Genomic DNA, 24,972 nt, shown 5'->3' with positions numbered 1-24,972 from the left:
CACGTGTTGCGTGAAAGATAGGCATTGATCGAATACGACTCCAAGGATTTTCGGGTTTTTTATGACAGGAATTATTTCGCCGGCCACATTGAGGACTGGGTTTAGGTTGAATTGTCTTTTATGTGTTTGTGGAGTAACTCATAGAAGGCGTACTCTTCCAGGGAATTCAAATTATAATCACAAAGGCAGTCTAATCCCTTCCAGAGAAGTACTTATTGTCGCACAGGACAATCACACACAACCAAAATTAACTAACAACCAAATTTATTATCAAAAAAAGAAAATTAGTTGGAGGCATCAATCTCGGACTGAGTCTGCTCGATCATTTCGTTGATGGAATTCTCCATTTCGTCAATCCGTCCGCCCATTTGGTCGACTGCGAGTCAGCCACGACAATACTTTTGGCCATTATATCCTCGGACATGCTCTCGAATTTGCTCTGCAGTTGTTCCAACAGATTCTGGATCTCGTTCGACTCCTCCATTGCCTTTCGAGTTTCCTCGTTTATGTCCATTTCTGACTTGTTTCCCGACTCCGCCATCCTACTAAACAGAGATCACTTATTGGGCATACCACACAACCAAACAACAATTCCTTTATTTTTATGTCATTTCATTATTACTTAATTATTATTCCTTCAAAATAAATATACGACAAAGGGGACGAAGGGTGACAAATAATTTTATTATATACAATCAAATCACTCTAAACCGATTCCTATAGAGAGGAGACCGGTATATTGCACATCAAATTTACTTATAACGACAAAGTGATATTAATAAAAATTTGTCAATAAGGATTGGCTCGTTTTTAGCCTCGATTTAGCAATCGTTTTATTTTTGGATAGATCAGTCTGTCGACGGGATCGAGTAATGCAGGGTCTTGAATGCAAACAAAGTGGTAGATTTAGCATTTTTTGAACATTTGTGCGTAGTAATTTCTCTATATTTTCTGGCCTGTTTGCTTATCTGAGTCATCGTCATTATCTTCAGAAGCTGAGACTGTTTGTATTGGCCAACGGGGAATGATTCCTATTCATTGAGATTTTCAGTGGGTAGTTAAAAGTCCAAGTTGACAAATTCTTCTTCTGTCACGTCATTATCGACTAGTTTATTCATGAGGGATATGAACACTAAATTGTTTGCATGATTGTTGTGTAAATTACATTTTTACAGGAATGCCAGACTTATTAAGCAGGGGAAGATTGTGTTTTATTTCACATCTATCTAAGCTGTGCTAATCCATTAATAGCATCTAAAAAAGAATTTTTGGCAAGTGGTGTCGCAAAAGAGGAACAAGGAAATATTAAAGCAAATAATTAGGTTAGTCAATTAGTAACATCCGAAATGTAGGTCAAAAGCAATCCTTCCAGCATAGAAGATTGCTTGATGCGGGATATCGGCAGAGGTTGCAATCTATTGTGAGTAAACTAACACACCATAGGCTTCCTCAGTGATTATTAGTGTTGCGTCTGTTGTTGCAAATGGATCCATTTCTACACTTTTATCAGTTAATTTGATATCTAGCTGATTTGTCACTGTTGTAATCCTTATATTTGAATATATAAGTATACATTATGGGTTGGGACCCATTTGTGAATATGCACATTTTCTGGCCGTCAATAATACTACAAAGTCAGTAAGTTAAAATACCTCATGTAGAGGGGAAGACTGATTTTTGGCCTCAGGAAAATGGTATTTAATGGCATGTCACTTTAATGTTAGAATAAGATTTGTACAGGCTTAATGATCCGACTAGACTTGCAAAGGCATCTACGTTCACGTAACGAAGGTCACTACAGGATTGCAGTTCTCTAATGATTCAAAATATTTGAATGTACATATGGCGTAGGTGAATCAACCCGTCAAATGAGTTGTTTAGTATTCTCTTTAGCGAGTCTCCACGACAGTGACTAGTGTTAATAAAATGTTGATTACAATTGCTCCAAGTACGTTAAATTCGAGAATATTTCTCCATTTGGAAATAGAACGTTGCTAGAAATTGCAATTATTGTGTTATGTTCTGCAGCATTTGCTCCATTGAATTCACAGTTTTGCAAAACTCTGATTCAAATAAGAAATTTTTCAAAAACTGTTGTGTTAAATCACAGTCTCTTTGGACCACTAAGTCAACCAAAAGTAGGACAAGTGAAAGCATTCTAATTAAGGCTAATATTTTATTGCGAATAACTCATTGGTTAGACAACAAATAAATTAAAAACTTTATTAACTAAATCCAAAACCGAAAATAATAAGAAATTAAGTAATTATTGATCCTAGTTTTTGGAAATTTTTCTCATCTTGAGGGGACTCCATAACTCATTATTTCCACATTTACTTTCATGCTCAGAGTCATTTATAACTTGTCAATTTGTTTCATCTGGGGTTTTCGCATTATTAGTTTGTCATTGCAAACAACTGCCGTAATGACTTCTTTATTAGGCATATTAATTCCCATTCCTATGCTCCAGAACGATGCTTTCTAGTGTCTTTTTCATTACAAATGCCAGAATGTATGTTCTTGTCGGGCCTTGAATAAATAATCTTTCGATATAGGAGATTGAACACTTTGTAATACTTTTAAACCTACTCCGTCCCTATTCACAAAAAGATAGAACACTATTTTTTTCATTACTGTCGTTTAAATCATATATTTTTACTGGAATGCCACATTTATTAAAGCAGAGAGAGATTGTGTATTATTTACGTCCATCCATGCAGTGCTAATCCACGGATAGCATATAAGAAAAAATTTTAGGCAAGCGGTGTCGCAGTGGTTTCTGTTTCGGAAGCAGTCAAGATGATTAACAAAGGAATTGTAGAGAATTGAGCAAGAGGAGAAATGCCTGGTTTCAATTACCTACAAAACACGGATTGGATGCCACCTACGTCGCACCGACTGCTGAAATCGATTGACGAGATGTCTGATAATATAGAATGATTGAGAAGGAGAGGGAAGAAGTTTGCAGTACTGTGAGCAAGTGTTGGACTGCCCCACCAATCTCACTCACCCGAGATTAGGGTGTAATACAGTCCGACCTTGAATTGGAACACTAAGTGTTCCAAAAACTGAGGTTTTGTCAAAAAATTAATATCAATATAAATTTAATTAAGACGTTTATTTACGAAACCAAAATTAATTAAGATTAAAATATTTAATTAATTAGGACTTTCAATCCTGATTGATAGTCTCTCTTCTCCTTTTAGGAGAAGAGTCTGCTGCTTGTTCCTCTTCATTCTCTATCTCTGCGTCGGTTGTTGTGCGTCTTTTATCTTTGAATGAATTCCTGGCGGCATGCCATTTCTACTAGTTGATCGGTCGCAGAGGTATATTCCTCGCCAGTTATCTTCATTCCATGCTTGTGTTCAATTATCATGCTCTCTAGCGTCCTTTTGAGCACAATCGATTGGATGTATGTCATTGTAGATTTTTCAATATATAGTTTATCCATATAATTTTTGAAGCATCTTGTGACAACACCATCCCAGGTCAGAACCACAGGAATAATTTTAACTTGGCATTCGTAGAGTAGTGACAGTTCATTTGCAAGGAAATCATATTTTGAAGTTTCTCAACTTCCACTTGTTTTAAGCGGTCCTGAGATGTTATGCCCACCTCGATTAAGGTTATTTCCTTTTTAATCTTGTCATAAACAAAGATATCCGGTTTATTGAAGTTGACTTTATTTTCTGTTATAATTGACGTGTCAACTTTAATTTCTACATTTTGAGTTGACAATATCGACTGAACTGAATGAGTCTTTAATTTCCTGTTCTTTTTGATTCCATACATTCGACAAATATGAAGATGGACACATTTAACCACCTCGTCATGTCTTCGGAGGTAATCGCTATTGAGCATTTTACCACACTGTGTGGCCAGATGATCAACAGTTTGTTTACTTTTTTTACAATGATTGCATAACGGCCTCGTGTTTGCAAAAAACAAATTTCTATCTTGCAGAAGGCAGTATAATGCTTCACTTCGGGGGCCATTATTTCCTTTGGCTAACCATTCTGAGGAAGTAGAAAGATCGACATTTGATTCATTCAAGCATTTGAACATAACAGAGTGTAGTACTTGGACTTTATTTTGTTTAGCAAATATTTTTTCTGAATGTCTTGGAGAAAATTAATATCTATGCTTTCTGTGTCAGCAATAGCGTATTTAGAGGTAAGAAATCCTGCGATTGTAGTCAAATGCCATTTCTTTGTTTTAATAACTCGCAGAATCCCCGACCTTCGCAAACACACAGCCGACTGTCTTTCCAAGCTTTTAAGAAATTGCATGAGTATTAATTCGCTCTTGAACGAGATGGAGGCAAGTCCTCTTCCAAAAGTTTTGCGGTCTAAATACAGCCTTTCTTTATTTGCAGGCTGGAATGTAACTTGAGTGTCATGAGCAGTCGACGTATTTGTTTATCAATGTCATCAAATTCATATGGCTCGATATTAATTAGCCCAATATAATAATTATATAGGGACAATGCATATTCATTTATGGCATAGAATAAATTCACCGAATTCAATTTTGTTTTTGACAACATAGTTATTTTTTTACATTCTCCATTATTGAATCCATAACTTTATTCTTGAGGACATTACTTCCTCCATCTTCAAATACTCCCAAATAGCGATATCCATTGATTCCTTCCAAAGTCTCACAGCATGATAAAGATTTGACATTAGAGGCCGATTTTTCAGAGTTCATCTCCAGGCCAACAATGTCGAAAAATTCTTTAACAGCTTCCACCATTTTAATAACAGTGTCTTCTTTGAGAGCAAATATCTTTAGATCGTCAATAAAAAATAGGTGATTGGTAGAATATGTCAGCATATTTAGATCCTCCTGATTAATTTGCAATTTGGGAAATTTAGAGTTCAGGATCCTGCTTAGGGGATCCATTACCATAACAAATAGCAATGGGGATAATGAATCTCCTTGTAAAATTCCTCGAGTTAGCTTTATTGAACCAATTTTTCTTCCATCAAGGTGTAGATTTACTTTCCACTTCTTGACTATACTTTTCACAAAGTTAATAATCCAGAGTGGAATTCCAGAGCTGTCCATTATGTGAAATAAAAATTGGTGATCAACCGAGTCAAAGGCTTTCTTTACATCCACCCAAGCAGAGTACAGACTGTTTCCATATTCCTTGTTCAAGCATTGATTAATAAATGCTTGCTCTTTCGCACCCTGACATTGCTTTCTGGTTTCGAGTTGATTGTCTGAAATCAGCCCAAATCCATCCACAAAGTCAAAGAGTTTAGCATTCACACACTTCGTTACAAGCTTGTACAAAGTTGGCATACACGTTATAGGACGTAAATCCTTTGGATTCTCACAATCATCCTTTTTGGAATCAAGTAAGTTAATCCCGTGTAAAACCAACTCTCGGGCATGTACTCACCCTTGATTATCCGGATTACTTCATTACACAAGAATTCATGTAATGATTCCATTTTCTTGATGAAAAAGTTATATGTTCCATCGCATCCGCACGCCTTCCAATCAGGCACATATTTGAGCATATCTTTAACCAACTCATTTGTGAATTGAGGTTCTATAGCTTCACCACCGGTAGACCTCACATCCACACAATTATACGAAACGTGATCCATATTTCTCTTTCTCCAGACGTCCTCCCAGAATAACAAACACTCATTATCATCAAAGCCATATAAGGTTACTTCATTATTCGACGATAAGTTTCGGTAAAACCTTCTGCGGTTTAATTCGAAGCACGCATTGTCTTTTCGGAACTCTTTCCTCGAGTTATAAATGGATATTTGTTTATCTTTAATTCTGATTAGATCATCATTAAAGCCTCAATTCTCATTAGCTCTCCCTTCTTAGATTTCTTATATCCGTAGCGGCAAAGAATATCCATTACATTTTTCTTTTCAGATTGAGGTAATGCTTGTCTCGAAAAGGAATTCACTAATTTAATTTCAGCTGCTAATTTCGAAATTTTGTTTTCTGTGTTTTCCAACCATGTGCTTTTTGTTTTGGCCTTATAGTTAAGGCCAAATAAGCACACTGTGCAGCATATAATATGTCTGTAATCTGATCCATATTTTGTGGAGGATTATCTTCTGTAATACGATAAATTGCAGAATTCAATCCCGACAGAATATTAGTTTTCACTTTATTTTTTTGGATTTTTGGGGTAGGTTTTCGAGACTCTCTAGGAATAGATTTGATTCTTTCGAGTTGGACTTTGAGTTCTTCTAGACAATTCTTGAAGTTAGAAATTTCAATATTCATGTTAGATTTTCCTTCACTACAATCGCCTCTTTTCCCTACATTTTGATTCCCATTTAGTGGTTTGACCATTTTTTTAGTTGTCATAGACTTGAGCACTTTAAGTATTTTTCATTGAACTCTTTCAGAATGAGATCCCAGCCACCTCTAGGCATCCTTCCAAATCTTTCTTTGATAGCATAGAACACCTGAGACACCCATTCAGTCTCAGAGACACACTTGACATCCTTAATAATGGCGGACAGGGAATGAAAGTTAGTTGGTGCAGCACGACTTCCAACTGTAGGATTATTGTTAATATTAGTTCTTGTGCCGTTATCCAGCCACAGAGACAACACTCCTGCATCCACTATACTGTTTTTATTATTTGATTCTGCAGAAAGGCCCATGGGATTCGTTTTCTTCTTATTGATAAAAACGGACATGCACAACACCACAACAACCATATATATATAAATTTAATAATTTAATTAATGCAAAAAAGTCTTAAATATTATTATTTATTAAAAAATAGTCATCGATCCTTTTTCCATAACCATAATTTTTCTTCAAACTACTAAACACATGTAACTATGGAAGGAAGTCTCTTGTCAAGGAAAGAAATCGTCTTAAAAAAGTAGGGATCCGAACCCCGATGCAAAAATCTGTTTGAAACTGTTGAACGACAAAATAAAAGCTAGTGAATTCAAAACTCAAAGAGCGAAATAAAGGAAAGTACTTACGTCCCTAAACCGTAATCGGTCGACATCCGAGATCTGGAAATCTATTCGGAACATCTCGAAGGCTAATGAGGAAACACCTGGAGATGACGAATTCAGCCAAAAAGACCTAAATGCCTTAATAAAATACTACGCGAAAATCTCTTACAAGGATCGTATGAAGACTGACCTTTCCAAACCGCCGCTAAGGAAGCTGAAAAGTAAACATTCAACTCATTTCACTGAAAAAGAAGTATTGGAATCCCTACACCAAACAAAAGTAACATATTCACATGGTCCCGACGGCATTCCTATAATTCTCCTGAAAAACATAGGGAATGAGGGAATCAGTGTTCTCACAAAATCTACAATTGGTCGATTAACTACAACTCAATCCCAACGATTTGGAAATTGGCGAACATCCGCCCAATTTTGAAGAGTGGAAAACCAAAACAAGACCCGGCCTCCTTCAGGCCAATTTCCCTATTATGTTCCATGTCAAAAACTCTGGAAAAACTCATCCTCACGAGAATCATTAACAGCATGGATTCAAAAAAGATTGTTCCACTGCAAGCTTCCTTAGCTCCTTGACTAACTTTATCCGTTCTGGCATTTCGTGCAAGCCAAGACATCAGAAAACTGTACTTTGTTCGCTGGATATCCACAAAGCCTTCGACGCTGTGCCTAGAAAAAACCTAGCATGGAAAATCTACCAATCAAACATCCCTGAAGACCTCAAGCTCTGGTTGACTAACTTCCTCAGCGGTCGAAGAGGAAAAGTATGCTTTGGAAACATTCGTTCCATTTCCCGTCTATTCCCAAATGGTGTACCCCAGGGCTCACCATTATCACCTCTCCTATTCAAATTGTTTACGGCCGATATTCCGACGCCTAATGGCGATCTGCTTCTGGCCTATGCAGATGACATTGTATTGGCATCACGGGACCAGAACATCCAAACAGCAAAAGGAAGATTACAACAAAACCTGGATCACCTAGTTGAGTGGTTTAACGTAAACCGGATGTCGATCAACACAGAAAAATCTGTCACAACTCTCTACTCCTCAGCCAAAAGACTATCGAAAACTTCAATCAAAGTTGTTGTGGAGGGAAGAGTATTACCTTTCAGCAAAAGATATTGGGATTAACTTATGACACGCACATGAACTTCTCTAAACATGTCACAAATGTGCTGAACAAATGTGAAAAGAAAATCAACCTCCTGAAATGCCTAACTGGTCTATTGAAAATAGGAAATCACCCTATACTTAAAACACTCTACTCACAGTATATCGAACCATGTATCTCATATGTTTGTGCCTCATGGGGGCCACTGATTTCGAATACAAACATCCGTAAAATCTCCGCAACCCAGAAAGAAGCTTTCACACTTACCGAAAGGTGGTATACAGGTGAAGCTATCAAACCACCAATCTCTTTCGAAACTCTCATTGAGAAGAATACAAAAGGGCATCAATGGTATAAAGGAACGATCCGCCCTCAACGATCTTGTGTGGGCTCAAGAGAGCAGCACAGAGCGAAGCTGAGAGCAATAAATAAAATTCGTCAGGATCACCTATACCATTTACAACTCTATTTTGCATGTACGAAATTTAATTTGCGGTCAGTAAACTCATTTCTGCAAGTAAGAAATGATTTTTGCGGTTAAGAAAGTCAATTTTGCAATCAAGAAAATTAATTTGCGGTCATGAAAATCGGTTTTGCAAGTGGGAAATTTAATTTGCGGCTAGGAAAATCAATTTTGCTAGTAGGAATATTAATTTAGCAAGTAGGAAATTTAATTTTGCAAATTCATTTTGTATAACCTTGACGAAACATTAATGCGTTTAAACAATATATATCAAGTATTTTTACGTTTAAAATTAAATTAAAAATGGCACAAAATCGAGAAGCCTCCGAAAATTCACAAGAAAATGGTACAGAAGACATTTGCATAAACAGACAAGGAAGAGGACATTACGAAAAATATTCAATGGAAAAACGGAAATTGATCATAGACACACACGATAGAGATGGAGATTGGCGCTCTTTATGCAGGTCTTTGGGAGTGAAAGAAAGAACCGCATATTATTGGATTAAAAATAAAAAAATTGAATTACTTCCTAAAGGAGGAAAGATTTGGAGTAAAAAAAGTGAAGAAATTATATCTGCTCTATTAAGTTGGATTGAATGTGATTGACAGATCTCACTGGTCAAGTGTACTGAAAAAATTCAACTCAATTCAATGTTACTGTTTGTTTAAATACAGTAAAAAATTGGCTTGATGGACAATTAATTTCATTGAAATCAATTCAGCCAATCACAATTAACATGAATACAGAGGAAAATAAAAAGAATGGAGTATTTAACACGTCTTTTGAATGCGAGATCTAAAGGAAGAACTATAATTTAGATAGATGAGTCAAATTTTAATTTATTTTGTCGTTGTAAAGAAGGACGTTCAAAAATTGGATGTCGGTCTATTGTTCTTGCATCTAGTAGCAGAGGATCAAATTTACATTGTATAGCTGCAATGTCATCGTCACAAATATATAATTTTAAGTGCAGAAGAGGCTCATATACAGGGGAGTCCTGTAAAACATGGTTTAAGCAACTTATTAATGAATGTGATGAATCAAGAGCTACACATCCAACATTCGTAATTGATAATGCTCCTATTCACAGTCAACTTGAGTCTGTAATAAATTCAGGAGAAAAAAGTGAATTATTAAGACTAGCGCCATATTTTAATTTAATCAACCCAATAGAACTTGCTTGGAGTTCATTCAAAGCTGATGTAAAAAAAAGAATTCGTGAAAATATGGATATAATTATAAATTATAAAAAAACTGCAGAGGGACTGTCAATAACCGAATTCAGAATGAGAATCTTGGAAAGGATTGTAATTGAGGCAAAAGAAGTATTAACTCCACAAAAGTTAATGGAATTCTCGAATCATGTGGAGAGATATTACCCCTCAGTTATTCGATGTGAAGATTTAACTGACAATTCTTTTTTGTAATAAAAATTTCTTGCAAAATAGAATTTCTCACTTGCAAAATTGGTTTTCATGACCGCAAATTTAATTTCTTGATTGGAAAATCGATTTTCCCAGCCGCAAAATTCATTTACTATTTGCAAAAATGATTTTCCTAACCGCAAACCGGATTTCTTACATGCAAAATTGACATTCTTGGCTGCAAATTTAATTTCCAGATTGCAAAAATGATGTTCTCAGCAGCAAAATTGACTTGTAAATGGTATAGTTAATTTTTTTTTGGTTAACGGTGGTCTTTGGAATAAATTTGGATTTGATTTTGATTTGAACAAATTTTGTCTGAAACAGTAAAAATCATTTAACAAAATTGGAGCTATGTCTAGAACTGATTCTTCCAATTCATTCACTTTTGTTACTACTTCTTTGACCGTAGTCTGTTTATTTTGCATACCACTGTAAAAAATTTCTTCATTATCGCTGTTTTCCGTATTTTCCAACACTTCGTCTACAACTTGTTCTATAACAGGGGTGTCAAACATGCGGCCCGCGGGCCGCATATGGCCCTCGAAAGACATAGGTGCGACCCTCAGCGTACTTTACCAAACATAAGTGCGGTCTGATTTAATGGCTATAAAATGCAAAAAATTATTTTTTATTTTTTTACATTTAATTAAAATTTTAATTGTATTTTTAAATCGTGTTTGTTAATGTCACGTGCTTCTTCTGGAATAAAATAGAAACGCTCCTTGAAAGATGAACGGAGGGTGTTTCAAGATAAATGGGAACTTCTCTATTTTTGCACAATGGTTGATGGAAAAATACATTGTTTTATATGTAACACGAACATTGAACACGAGACTAAAAAATTGCAATCTTTGCAACTTTAGCTTTCTCGGCAAAGCCATTGGCTTCTTCTCGAAGATCATTCTGGAAGCAAGAGCAATGGCTATTCCTAAACGTCCACCTCTCGCTGCTTGTAGTCGAAGGATATCCGGTCTGGCCAAGGAGAGAAATCGCCTCAAAAGGTCAAACCGGATGTCTTCTGACACTTAAACAAGGAACTGAAGTCCAATGAACTCAGACACACCTATTTGAAATGGAATCGAATTCTTTCTACCGTGAACCGCAATCGTTCAACGGGTGAAGTGTGGAAAGCCATTCGGCACGTGGTCAGGGGGGACGCTCCCGAACCTTTCGAAGATTTTGATAAAAAAGACGTGAACAACCTCATGAATTTCTATGCGAAAAATGCACATAAAGATCACAGGAAATCCGACTCACTCCCCTCCAACAGAAGCCTAAAAAAACGGGCTGAACCGCTCCTCCTCTCGGTAAAGGAGGTGGAAGATACCTTGCACTCAACAAAACCTTTTTACTCTGACGGCTCGGACAAAATCCCGGTGATCCTATTAAAAAACCTCGGCGTCGAAGGTGTCAGATTTCTAACAGCAATCTTCAACCATTCTATTAACAACAACGTGATTCCGGCTTTATGGAAACAGGCCTTAATAAGGCCGATACTGAAGCCTGGAAGACCAAGAGGGGACTCGCTTGATGAGGTCTATCCCGGGTCATCATTTGCTCATTTTCATTGTATTATTTATCAGCAATATTTGTGCTCAAAGATATTAAAAATGGAATCGGTGTTAAAGGAATTTCAAGAAAGATTTAATGATTTTTCGTCTTTTGAACAACAATTTTTACTATTCGCATCACCATTCTCTTTTAATGTTTCTAATGCAGATGAAAGTTTACAAATGGAACTAATCCACTCAGATTCTATACTTAAAGCTAAATATTTGGAGGTTAGAATACCTGCTTTCTTTTCATATCTTCCTGGAAAGTTTAAAAACTTAAAAAGTTGTCAATCCTCTGGAAGCAACTCTCACCAAAATTAAAAAGCGATAATTGAATAATTTAGTAACTAAATTATTAACTAAAACTAAATTTTAGTTTCTCTTATTTTGGTTATTCATCATAATAAATATCAGAACTAATCTTCCCTTAATGAGAAATTATTATAAATGCGGCCCTCAAAGCGAAATGAGTTTGACACCCCTGGCCTAGAATAAATCAAATCAAAATTTATTCCAAAGACCACCGTTAACCAAAAGTCATTTTAAATGAAAACCTCGATTTGGAACCTAGAATCTAGGCAGAGATCCTACAAAGTGTTCCAAAAACTGAGGTTGTTCCAAAAACTGAAGTATTCCAGCCCCAAGGTCTGTTCCAAATCGAGGTCGGACTGTACTACAAAACAGTCGACGACCATCTCTGCTACAAGACGGAAATAGTCGACCCCACCAAGAAAATCTCCCATTTTACATGTGTAGAGGAGGTGATACAAATCTTAGAGGCCTATTCGTAAGCACATTAATTGTCTCTGTTCTCTCTGCAGCCCGACAACCTCAACCGACTAGGGCCTTTCTTCAACTTGGCAGTTTTTCACTGCGAAGTGAAGGAGATGGCTCACAAGACAATAGAAATGGCGGAACAGTCCGTGGCGACACCAAAGGAGTACTCCACAACAAACACTCCATTTTCATTGCCAAACTCATCCTGGACAATATATCCGTTGGCCCCCCATTCTTATATTCACTCAATATTCCACAAGCTGACACACATTTCAACTTCATGATCTCTTCTTTGCTGTCGATCCGCCTCTTTCTGCCAGATTCATGGGCCAGGATACAGCTTTCGTGTGTTTGACAAGTTCCACTGATGTCTCGTGGTGGCTACTTCCTTCATTCAGTCGCTTATTGATTGCCCCAACATCCATTGCAATACTTGTTACGTGATTCGCCGCCGTGGCTGAGAGTTTATGTTTTTTTAACTGCTGGTGATTCACACACTTGTCATGGAAATTCTACGCACCTTTTCTGAATTTTTCTTTGGACACAAATGTGGTTCATTTCAGCAAAGTCTGGAGGAAACAAGGTCTTGACTTTCCGGAAGATCAAATGTCAACGAAACTGGGATCGAATAGGATGCAAGCAAATTTTCAATCTGCAGCTCGAGCATTCCCGAACGCTCTCCTCGACGATGAATCGGTAAAAATTTGAATCTCTCTGCGCCTCGAGCTAAGGCAATGTGTCCCGCACGTGTATCGTTGTGGCTGCCCTGTTGAGCCTTTCGGTTTGCATCCTTTATCGTGCAGGAGGAGTGCCGGATGGTTTCCAAAACACTCTGCTTTGAATGACATCATACGGAGGGCCCTTGATTCGGCGGGATTCCCTTCGGTCCTCGAACCACCGGGTCTTGACCGCGGTGACGGGAACGTTCTGTTGGGATGACCCTTTTCCCTTTTGAGGGCGGAAAAGTCTTCGTATGGGATGCAACCTGCTGGGACACTTTTTCTGCTTCACATTTAACTTCGTGTGCTCTAGAGGCTAAATCTGCTGCTAAGCAGGTTGAAGATTTAAAGCTAACCAAATATTCTGCCATTTCGGATGAGTTTTTCGTGTTGTCGATAGCGGTGGAGACGTCGGGTGCTCTTGATCCAAAGACGGAAAAATTTCTCTCAAGGTCAAAATCTCAATGCGCACTCACGATCCTCGGAAGGTGGACTGGCTTTTCCAACGGTTCTTGATCGCCGTTATCCAGGGGAACAGTTTGGCGATCCGTCAGGCCGTAGGCCTTTTCATTGATTAATCTTTTAACACATTCTTGGGTTAAATAAAAAGAACAAACAAAATGTAAATTTAATTATACCGATGATGTAAAATAAAATTCCCGCGACCCGGATTCGAACCGGGGACCTAAGGATCTACAGTCCTCCGCTCTACCACTGAGCTATCACGGGCATTTATTTTTTTTTCCAAATATTATTGGCTTTTAATTGTTCACTAATGTTTTATTATCTGTACATACTTTACTTTCGATATTAATTTTGATTTTTCCCCTCGTACACAAATCCTATACAACATTTCTAAGAACTGACATTCAGGCAAACAACTGAGGTCGTAGTCGACATATCTAATCTGGCCAGTGATTATTCGACTATGGATTGTATACTTTATAATTTGTAACAATAAAAACAACTTCTCGATTAAAACAATAATGACATACAAATAAAAGTACTCAACCGAAAATTTGACAAACATGTATCCTTTCACATTTTTTAAGTGATGAAACTGGCAAAAAAACAGCTGAAGTAAAAAATAATCAGAACAGAAATTACAATGTTAAATTTAATAAACAAAAGAAGCAAACTTATTTAAATTCTATATCAGGGGCGAAATTAAGAAGTTAACTGGATTAGATGGGTCGCCGAGCGGATGGACAGACAATTTCAACGTAATATCGAGAACGATGTCCGCTGAAAAACCAGCTCGTTTCACCACTGTTGTGACTCCTCCTCGAGATGATTAAACCAATCTCTGAGAGGAGTTTGAAGCTTGGGGTCCAATTATCCCACTGGTCTCGAAAGTCAGAGAGATGAAGCAGCAATCAAACAGCCATATTTTGCAGTTTTTCTAAATTCGGCAAGGGCAGATGCAGATCCAGAACGAGAAGCGGAGTCCATCAACGGTGATGAGGAAAATGAGTCTGGTAACATTCCACACGAATGCCATTCTCTCCCTGAACGGGAATAAAGTCGACCCATTAGGGCGTTTTCCGTCCCCACGGTCAAGTCCTACCGGTTCTAACATTGAGGGGAATTCAGCGGCGTTAAGCGGGATCCTGTCGATGAGTTGTCTACATCTGCAATGATCGGGCTGCCAAATCTCTATGCCCAGCCGTAAACAGATTCCGATTTTAATTTCCTAATATTTATTTACCCTTTATTTAATAATTTTTAATTTTACCTTTCATAAGGTATTGAACAATTTTCTTATGGAAAAGAAATTGATGAAATTACAAGTTGACCAAATAACTAGAAAAATTGTTTGTTTGCGTGAAATGACTATGCGAAAACTATACTCAGGGAATTATCCTGAGAGGAAAACGCATTTTATGGCTTATAGGCAGCATTCATTTGAGAATGTGAATTTTTTACATTGTATTTCGATTTTTCCCAAAGGATTATAGCCAACATTTGAAACTGGTAATTCAATTTTATAAAAGAACAGGAATATTGAAAAAGCATACTTAGCTGAAATAAATCTCAATTACAAATCATCGTAGAAAAAATAACTTTTCTGACCTTTTTTCAGCTGCTGATTTACAAATGAGTTTAAACGAACCATTGTATGTGTCAATGCGGTTTTATACCGGCATTCAAATAAACAACAATACTTAAAATCTGTCACTAAAACAAACACCCTGATATTTAATGTCAACAAAAATCACATGCCTTATTTGTGAATATCTCGGTCGCTGTCATTTGTGTCATGTCTCAGTAGAATTAAATAATATACATTTTGGGGGAAGAAATTTAATAGATTAAGTAGACAATTGAGTGGTACTTATCTAGAATTGATTTGTTTGGATTGTATCCACTGTATTCTCAGACAATGTAAATAATTTGAATAAAACAATAAATATAATTTAAATTGAGAGATGTAAATGATTATTAATACACTTTCAAATCTAAATTACACAACATTTAATATATACAATTAAACATAACAAGTAATCCATATTCGATTATTTGGAATAATTCAAAATTAAATAGATTGAAGAATACCACTCTCAAAAAAGTAAGTTTCTCCCCAATAACTGAGCATGAGAAAACACTAATTATAATGATTAGGGAATAAAAGTAGTATCCAGAACTAAAGCACACTTAATTTGACTTACTACCATGCAAATTTCACGTATTCAATACGGGATATATAATCTAGATTAACGCAAACTATGCATTTGAAATTGTCGAGAATGGAGCCATACAATATTCATTATGAACATAAACTCCGCTTTCTTGCAAACAAAGACCGGTCCTATTTAATTCAATACCAACTTGAATATTATCTCTCAGAGTAACTAAACTTTGATCATAAATTAGCACAAATATGATGGCTGACGGCTATCTTGCACTTCTTTCTGACGACTTCGGGTTTATAAAGCTTGAAGAAATCCTGCTCTTCCGGAGAATGAGGAAAGTTGGGGCAACACTTGATGATCTTATATCTGCGGTTAAAAGTAGAATCATATTTATCAAAGCACATTTTTAGACTCGTATTTCCTTATTTTCGACCCGACCCAGACCAAAGTCAGGGGGATAATCACCACACGAGTTATCGAAGTGAAAGGACTATTCAACGGTATTGAAATGACTAGTGAAGAAGTATTGTCTTGAGTACTCATTATAGTTACTCTGGAAACACCTGCTGACTCCCTTTGGAATTACCCGGGGCTACTTGACTGGGTGGAGAATGTTCGAGGATAAGTGGCTTTTATATGCTGACAACTGTTCCACGGACTACATCGTCGAAATACTCCCGCCAGACACTGTTTAATTTTAAAATAATAAGTTAGTTTAATTGGAGATATACATACATGCCTCTAAACATGGCGAATAACTACTATAGCACTGTATCAGTGATATTTACATATTTTAAGAGTGAATCTAAAAATGAAAACAATTTCACATCCATAAGGGCGTATGATTCATATAATGAATATCCAATTTTATTCCCCTTTATCTATTCATGTATTTAACAAAATAAATTGATATGTTAGATCAACCTCGGGTCTTCTATCAACCTCGAACTGGTCAACAATTGGGTAGAGGGAACATTAATCTAGCAAATCGTTTTGAGTTAGTGGTCTTCAAATTTAAATACTTTTTATAGTTTCCCTCAATCAAAAAACAGTGCAAAAAAGTGGCGGTGAACCAGGGGTGGCCAACCAGTCGATCAGTCAGAAAAATAAAAACTGAACAAGCATGAATTAGACTAGTAATTCGATATTATTTATTAGATATTATTTATTTGAAAAAAGCGCCTTGTTATTGCCGAAGTATGTTTCGGATCATTGTCTTGTTGGGAATTTAATTTCGATTTTGCTCAGAAATGAGATAAGATTATTCGTTTGTATGTTAACATACAAAGCTCCATCCATCTTTTCTTTTATCCCAACCAAATTACTGAATCCATATGGCACACCATACCATGATATTTCCCTTACTGAATTTTACTGTTTTTCTCTCTACATTAAAAATGTGTTTGAGTTAAAATCTAGGAATTTTCTTTTGATAAGACTCTGACATTGCAAACGCTAATCGATTCGCACACGAATTCACGAGAGATGAAGGCATCTTTCGAATGTATTGCCTTGGCAATCCAAAATTTTAGAAACCAGTCACATTCAGATTCCTTCTTTATAATAATCAATAAATATTTAGTTTACATTGTCAAAAATGAGTTACATTCAGAATTCAACAAGGATATGTAGCGACATAGGATTATGGTATCAGTGAAAGTTTTTTTGATACCATTTGACATCGCACATTAGTTACTGAAAAGTGAAGCGCCTTTAAGTCAGAGATGTCTACCTACATCTTGGACTGATTGATCTCCCAAATATGCTGGATAGAATAATGGCAGTTCAGTTAATGTGACAGGACTTGTCTGAAGGAAAGGATATGAGCAATCATAACCCGAACATATTAGCGTTAATAGTGAATTAGTGTGTTAAGAACGAGCCTTGTTCTGGACGGGGAGATACAACTTGAACTCTGCGGGGAGTTCGTCCTCGGAGTAGAGCCTCTCGGAGAAAAAGACTCGTCGAATGCGGCAGTTTGCATGGATCTAGAATGGGGAGAGGGAGTGACCTGGACCCTCAAAGTCTCGATATAATTAGTCCCGTAGGCACGTCTGGTGAAGTCCGACAGGTTGAACTGTATTTGGTTCCACCCGTCGTCGAGTCGCATGGGCATGGTGCAGATGAAGGGCTTAACTCGGGTGGTGCTTTGGTAGTTGCTGGCACGGAATCGTCGTTTGACGTTTTTGTCGTCGAGGACTTGGACTTCGAAGGTGAAGTATTTTTTGAGGTTTTTGATGATCATGACAAGAAAGGGGAGTTTGATGCCGAGAGTGGACAAGTCCATAGGACAGGTGATGTAGGTGGTGCTAAGGAGTGGGGGGAATGAGCGGACCTGACATTAGTGCCGGCAATCTCGAGGACGAGTGACTGGATGTCGTTGTCGGTGATTCTCTTGATGTGTCCGTTCTTGACCTGTGGTAGTGATAGAGGAGATGTGCCTGTTTGTCCCATATTTGGAGTGGCTTACTGCCAATGCTGTACAAAATGGACAACATGCCGCTTTGGAAAGTATTAGTGAACATTGTAAAGTAGGATGGTTATCATGACAACTAGAACAGGGTGGCCACAATAAAACAAACAAGAAAGCCAAATAAAGAATGGACTAGTTAGGTTGGTCGGGAGGAGGGTAGCCCATTTGTTGTGCAGCCCACTGCTGTTGTGCGTAGTGGTATTGTTGGTCCCAGTAGTCCTGCATAGTCCAGTCAGTGAGTCCTCCAAAGTGGTAGAGAGGCATGTGATATGGGCGTGGCCAGCGAGGGGTGGTGCGACGACCAGTGAGTGGCTGAGCCAGTTTGCACTCGACCTACGTTGACAAGATGGGCCAACTCTCTTGCCACTAATGACGACGTATCTCTCCATGCACAGACGGTTGACGGGCTCTTGTGAATCGAACGTGACGAATCCGAACCCTCGGTGGCGTTCTCTGTTCTGGTCCATCATCAAAATAGTGTCCGTCACCTCACATGTCATTCAACCACTCACATTTCCGTAGTACGAAAAAAAGGCCTTTATCGTCTCCTCTGTGCAGTTCGCAGGCAGTCCCCCTATGAAGATCTTCCCGTCCGACCCATCTCCTCCACCCTTCACTACTCCACCAACTTATTACTTTCCCTCGCGGATTGCACATCTTCGGGTCCACTTGCCTCCCATCCACCACGTGCGTCAATGTACCCATCACTTTCTGCACTGACAAAGCAGACTCGAATGTCACAAATCCAAATCCACGCGACTGCCCTGTCTCCACGTTCGTCATCACTATGCACTCCTCCACTTCACCGAACCGACCAAAGTACGCCTTCATCGATTCTTCTATTTCTAACACCCACATTACCATTATTTGTCTCTGAGGCTAACCCACCAACAAATAATTTTCTAATTAATTAAGTTTACTAGTTCTATCATTCATCTACTACCTTTTCTCGTCGCCCATCTTATCCACACCACTAAAACTAATCGACTATTTATTTTTTACTTTTCTACTATATTCTATTTTTTACATTTAATTATACTTTATTCCTCCTAATCATCCAAAACAACAAAGTCATGTTTCCTTCCTGAATCGAGTCATGAGTGTCGTTTATGTGTTTGCCAATAATCAACCCGAACGAGCAATAATTAATCAGTGCATTCACAAATAAAGCGGAAATAATTTGTTTTCTATCTGGATTGATGTGATAAAGCGTTCCATTCGGTTGATCACGACTTTCTTGCAAACTCGGCCCCCTCACTCCGAACCTTGTCGCAAATTGGAGAATTAAGCCAATCCCCAACCAGAACGTGATTGGAAAATCAAAATGGAAAGAAACATACTCAGGGTGATTTCTTGTCACTCCAAATCTTTGCATTTGTAATGAATCCACTCAGTGAAAGTACCCAAAAGTTATGATGGATGACCAAGATGATGGCTACATATACACCAACTGTTCATTGATCATCTACAAATAATAATGACTACTCACCAAGGCAGATGTGTACATGCAGGGAGAATGTAATTAAGAAATCAATGAGTTTAAAAATCTACTCTGTTCAGTCAGTGGCTGAGAATAAACACAATCACGCTTATAAAAATATTGTGCGCATGGCACTCCTCTCATATTTAGATGATCATCAAAAGGTTTGTTTCACAGTGGAGGTTATCAATTGGGGTTGATTTTAGACACCCACATATTGTGCCTTGTTTTTTACTGATTGAAGTGCCATTGTCGAGTTTATGGATAGGCAGGGCGCCCAGCTTGGACTCGCATAACTTATTGTAATGTGACCACTTATTGCTTTGTTTTTGCGTCTGTTTGCCTTGACAGAAATGTTAGAGACATGTGAAAGACATAGTTGGATCAAAAGTAAGTCCGAGGATAGTAGGGTTTTTGCATAGTGGGAGGTCAGAACCAAAGAGAGATAACTTCGGGTGAAGGTTTGATTGTCGGAAGAAAATAACCGATAATTTCGAGGGCGATTTATGGCAGCAGTGATTTGTTTGTTTAGATTCATCAGTTCTATCCATTTTCCCGTTTCAGTTTGTTACGGGTCTTTGGGCGTTTACTCCTTGGCTGTAACTTTGGGAGATTTTTGTATAATTCCTTGAGGAATGAATTTTTTGGAAGTGGGAAGTGCATAATTGACTGCTGCGTCAGTCAGACGAAAGTTGATAATGTCGAAATCATTCAATGATTTTTCTAGAGCGAGACAGTAGTCGTCCCAGGAATCTCTTTTGTAATTCGTATAACAACGCCGTTGAATGTCGATGTTTGATTTTAGGGCATTCTCAATAATAATCGGGTTGTGGTCAGAATTTAGGTCGTAAATGATCTTCCAAGAGATAACAGGGGCCAGAATTGGAGTACACAGCCGGATGTATGAGTATCCAGGGAAAGTGATTTTTGGTCGAGAGCTTCGTTTCTTGCACCAAAGGAATGTCGTGCTTCTCCAGGAAAGGAATAAAGTTCAGCAGTCTTCGGAGCAATCCCATTGATGTTGATCTGCAAGATACGTAATAGGGTCTTCTTGCTGGGGCCAGGATTTGGTTCAATGTCTCCGGAAAGGAGAAGGGCGAGTTTGATAAGCAAAGAGGCCTTTGGGAGCAACGGCTTCGATAGGGGAGTAGTTGTAAGTCTTTTCGTAGTATAGAACTATCATCTTCCACCGCAAGAAGGTGGCCCACATCGACAGACAAGGGTTTTCCTTTTTATGCCTCATGCAACCACTGAGTGCATTTATGTGTCCCATATTTGTTTAATGTCCTGCCTTTTTACAATAGTATGGAAGCAGGGTTTATGGATTACTATCTGTGAACTGTGAGTAATCCACAGCGTAACTATAGCACCATTTGTACTAACATGAAAATGTTGTGAGTAAATTCTAGAAACATCACTGCGACTAAATCAGTCTCAGGGACCCAAACGAGCTTACATTCAGTCGATGGTTGTCAGGAAAACATTAGAGAGTATGGATGAGGACATAAGCTGGAATGATGCCGCCGAAGCAACGCCGAAAGACTCGCCTTACAAATAGAGCAACGGAAGAATCTTTGATAACGACAACAAAAGAGGCCAGGCCTATGAGATGGATAAGTATGCTTATTTAGAGATTGGCAATCTAAAAAGAGAAAAAAAATTGATTTGAGATAAATTAAAAAGTACAAATAAAAAAGAGATAAAAATTTATTAAAAATTACGAAGCTAAATATACAAATAGCGTAAATATGAAGTTAGTTTTTAAAAGTAATAAAATGAAATAAACACCGATATGGCCGAGCGGTTAAGGCGGTGCACTTAAGATGCATTGGACAATGTCCTCGTGGGTTCGAATCCCACTGTCGGTATTTTCTCAATTTTTAAATAAACTTTTAATATTTAAAGTGTGCCGTGGTTGTTGTATAAATGTCGTTTTTAACATCGTATCTTGATAGCAACGAAGCGGAGAGAATAAAAGCATACAAATACAATGCTGTAGACAACAGTCCTGTGTCTAAATACATAACCAAGCCATTCTGGCGTTGGATTGCCGAGTCCTACTGCCCGGTCTGGCTATCCCCGAATGTCCTAACCCTCCTCAGTTTGTCTGTCCTCATCATAGTCTATTTTGCCATTGACCAATACGACCATAATTTTTGTGGTTCAACCTACTTGTCGTCTTCCTTCCCATTCCTGGCTAGGCGTGGCTTGTCACTTCCCTCTGCACATTTCTCTCACACACCCTCGACGGAACTGACGGAATGCAGGCCAGGAAGTTGGAGATCAGCAGTGCCATGGGGGAACTCCTCGACCACGGCTGTGATAGTTTTTCTGCCTTTTTGTTGGTCATGTTCGTCTTCTCCTCCCTTTATGTCTGCGGGGGCAGTGGAGGGATGTCACTTGGGAGATTAGTTTTCAATCTTGGCTCAATTCTCTCTTTGTTTTATCTCTCACATTGGGAGAAATACATTACTGGCACTCTCTTCCTTCCCTGGGCTTACGATCCTACTTTTCTGGGACTGACACTTTTCTTGGCCGTTCTTCCACTTTTCCAGCCACTTCCAGCCCTCGGACTGGTTTCCTACAACTTGCACTACTACGAATTGGCGGAGATAATTTATCAGATCACTATCTGGTGTATATCTGTCCCTGCTTGTTTATATAACGTTCATTCAGCGTATGTTCTGGGGAAAGGGAGGACGGGCTCGTTTAAGGACTCGTTTCGGCCTCTCTGGCCTATTTTGGGCTTCAATTTGATTTTTACTGGATTTTTCATTTTTCCGTCTCAAATGATGCTTTCTCAGCCAAAATGTGTTTTATGGCTTTATGGAGTGGTGTCTTCAAATATTGTGTTGCGGCTTATTGTGGCACAAATTTGCAGTTTATTGGCTCCCGTCACCAATCCTTTTTTGCTGCCACTGATTGGACTTTTGGGGATCACCACATTTGATTATTTTATTCCTCTGACATTATTTTGGTCGTGGAGGACTGTTTTTTGAGGGTTTTTGTAGGAGGAATGACATTTGCACATTTTTATTATTTTGCCAGCGTGATTTATCAAATGAAGTGTGTTCTTGGTGTGACGTTTTTCACTGTCCCTCCACCCAAATCTGCCTAGTTTATTTCCTTTTCTCATACTGGCGTCAATTTTCAAGCGAGCCCTGGAGTCTGCAGGATACCCAGCCGTACTTGAACCGGCCGAGCTTGACCGAGGAGATGGAAAACGTCCTGATGGGATCACAATTTTCCCATTTGAAGAGGGGAAACCCCTGGGACGCAACCTGTGTGGACACTCTCTGCCCGTCCAACATTGCCGGGAGCGAAACTCTTTGTAAAAGATGATTTTTTCCGATTGAACTGCCTGGCCGTGTTATATGCCAGAGTTTAAAATAATGAATTATTTATTTTGTTAAAGCTAAGGACGAGTCAATACATATTGGGAGACTTTTTTAAGAATTAGTTTATTTAACTCTAATCGTTTGGAGTCTTCGGAGATCTTCGGCCTTAAGACACTCCGCTTTCTTCGCTCTCTCGGCCGACGAATGTGAAGAGTAAGACACGATTCAGGAGAGTCATCCTGGCTCTTGGATGGTCTGTCGATCGCCGTGATTCGTGGGAATGGCTTTGCTATTCGCGAGGCCGGCCGAACGTCTCGTGAGGCATTAGTTATTAAAATATCATTATACTCTTTTTTGTCGATAAATAAGTTTTTTTAAAAAAAGAAATAATGTCGCTGACTTAAGGGTCAGTCCAGCGAAGACGCGCTGCGACCTTTCTAAGCTAATTTTGGAGATTTCTGATTTGTTGCCAGCATTAAAATAATTACCGTTTTTATGTGCTTTAGTGTACATTAGACTATTTTTAGATCAACAGCCAGTAATTTTAGTTCAAATATATTTAATTATTATTAAAATATATTTTTAATTTACAAATAAATACATTATCAATAACGTGTAATATTGATTTGTGCTGTAGTTATTTATTACAATCAAAATAGACTTTAACTGACAAATGGACAGCTCTGCTTTCTCCGAACAAGTTAAACAAATAATGAATCAAACTGGATGCTCAGAAACGACAGCAATAACCTCCCTCAAGGACAACCAACAAATGGTCTCCAAAGCCATATCCTCCATCAGAGAGGGCACTGTAGGCCAAGTTCCTCTTACCTGATCAGACACAATGGCAAGAATACGGAAAAAAGAAATCCAAGCCCACAAGTGGACCTCAATCAGAGCACGTGCCTTCGAAAGTAGTTCATGTGACCTCTCAGAGACCCCCGCCTACCAAACAAATGTCAAAAAATACTCAAATCAGACAAAAAAGAGGAGATGACGACACTAAGGTGACTGCGTGGATATATTTAAGCTCGATGGACTCGTATTTACCCCATCAAATAGGAGAGAGGAGGGAGAATATGTTGTTCCTGAGGCTTATAGACTCAGAAAACGGGAAATGTTGGGTGTAATGATTTGATGTTGTGTAGAGATGAGTTATCCTTTGATGTTTCCGATTTGTCTGACATTGAGTTGGAGATCACCACGTCGATTCAACCAAAGAATGTTTCCCCCAACATTAAAGTATTTTTATTAATCAAAATTTAGTTTGAAAATACTGAAAAACCTTCTCGTGTGGAATTTGTAAATGGGGTAGTTTGTATTATGTGAATTAGAAGGATGTAAAGTGCACAACCTCGCTTGTGTATGACAGCAATGCTAGGGTGGCAACCCAGCAGTGTTCGGCCGGCTTTTTTATGGGTATGACGTGTTGACTGTATTTGTCAGAGGAAGGGTTGTTTCCATTCGAGTGGTCGCCTGATTATTGCACTCAGGTCACATTTGGCAGGAAATGTGGCATTCCTGAACAGTCCTAATTTATAACATTAATTATTGTCACTGCTTAGGAGGAGTCATATTAGGATGAACGGAGTAAGTAAGCGACGCCTACACCGTTTGATATCCTCGGCCTGGCGAGAGCGAAGGCAGGACATAGTTTACTTTCCATACGGGGCACATTCCCTTGTTGAATGAGAAGGCCGTCATTCCATGCGGACGTTTGCCGTCTCCTCAATCAAGACCAGTAGGCTCCAACCGAAGGGAGGCCATTAAAGCCCCGTTTGACGACGTTGTTTATATTGAAATGTTTCGTTTAACCGACAGGGAAGAGTGGTCTCCAAAACCGAACATGCCCGAGCAATACCACCGAATCATAGAGGCAACAAGCTCACGTTTTTTATTTGTGATAGGAGTGTTCCATCGGAGAGTGGCGAACCAAGGACAACCAGATCTGAGACCGACAGCCAGAAAGGAGGCCTGATCAAATAGGGAATGGTTGGGGAAAGCAGAGTGAACTC

At 38.4% G+C, this 24,972-nt stretch overlaps 2 non-coding genes across 2 annotated transcripts; one reads left to right on the top strand and one right to left on the bottom strand.

Annotated features, from left to right (window-relative positions):
* Positions 1 to 13,690: 13,690 nt before the first annotated feature.
* On the bottom strand, positions 13,691 to 13,762 carry Trnay-gua. The gene has a single exon. It is a non-coding gene; the product is annotated as a tRNA-Tyr (tRNA).
* A 7,643-nt stretch (positions 13,763 to 21,405) lies between these two features.
* Positions 21,406 to 21,487, top strand: Trnal-uaa. The gene has a single exon. It is a non-coding gene; the product is annotated as a tRNA-Leu (tRNA).
* Positions 21,488 to 24,972: the final 3,485 nt, after the last annotated feature.

This window comes from Octopus sinensis, unplaced genomic scaffold (assembly GCF_006345805.1).
Source record: "Octopus sinensis unplaced genomic scaffold, ASM634580v1 Contig09705, whole genome shotgun sequence".
Lineage (NCBI taxonomy): Eukaryota > Metazoa > Mollusca > Cephalopoda > Octopoda > Octopodidae > Octopus > Octopus sinensis.
This window is presented reverse-complemented; position numbering and strand designations above follow the sequence as displayed.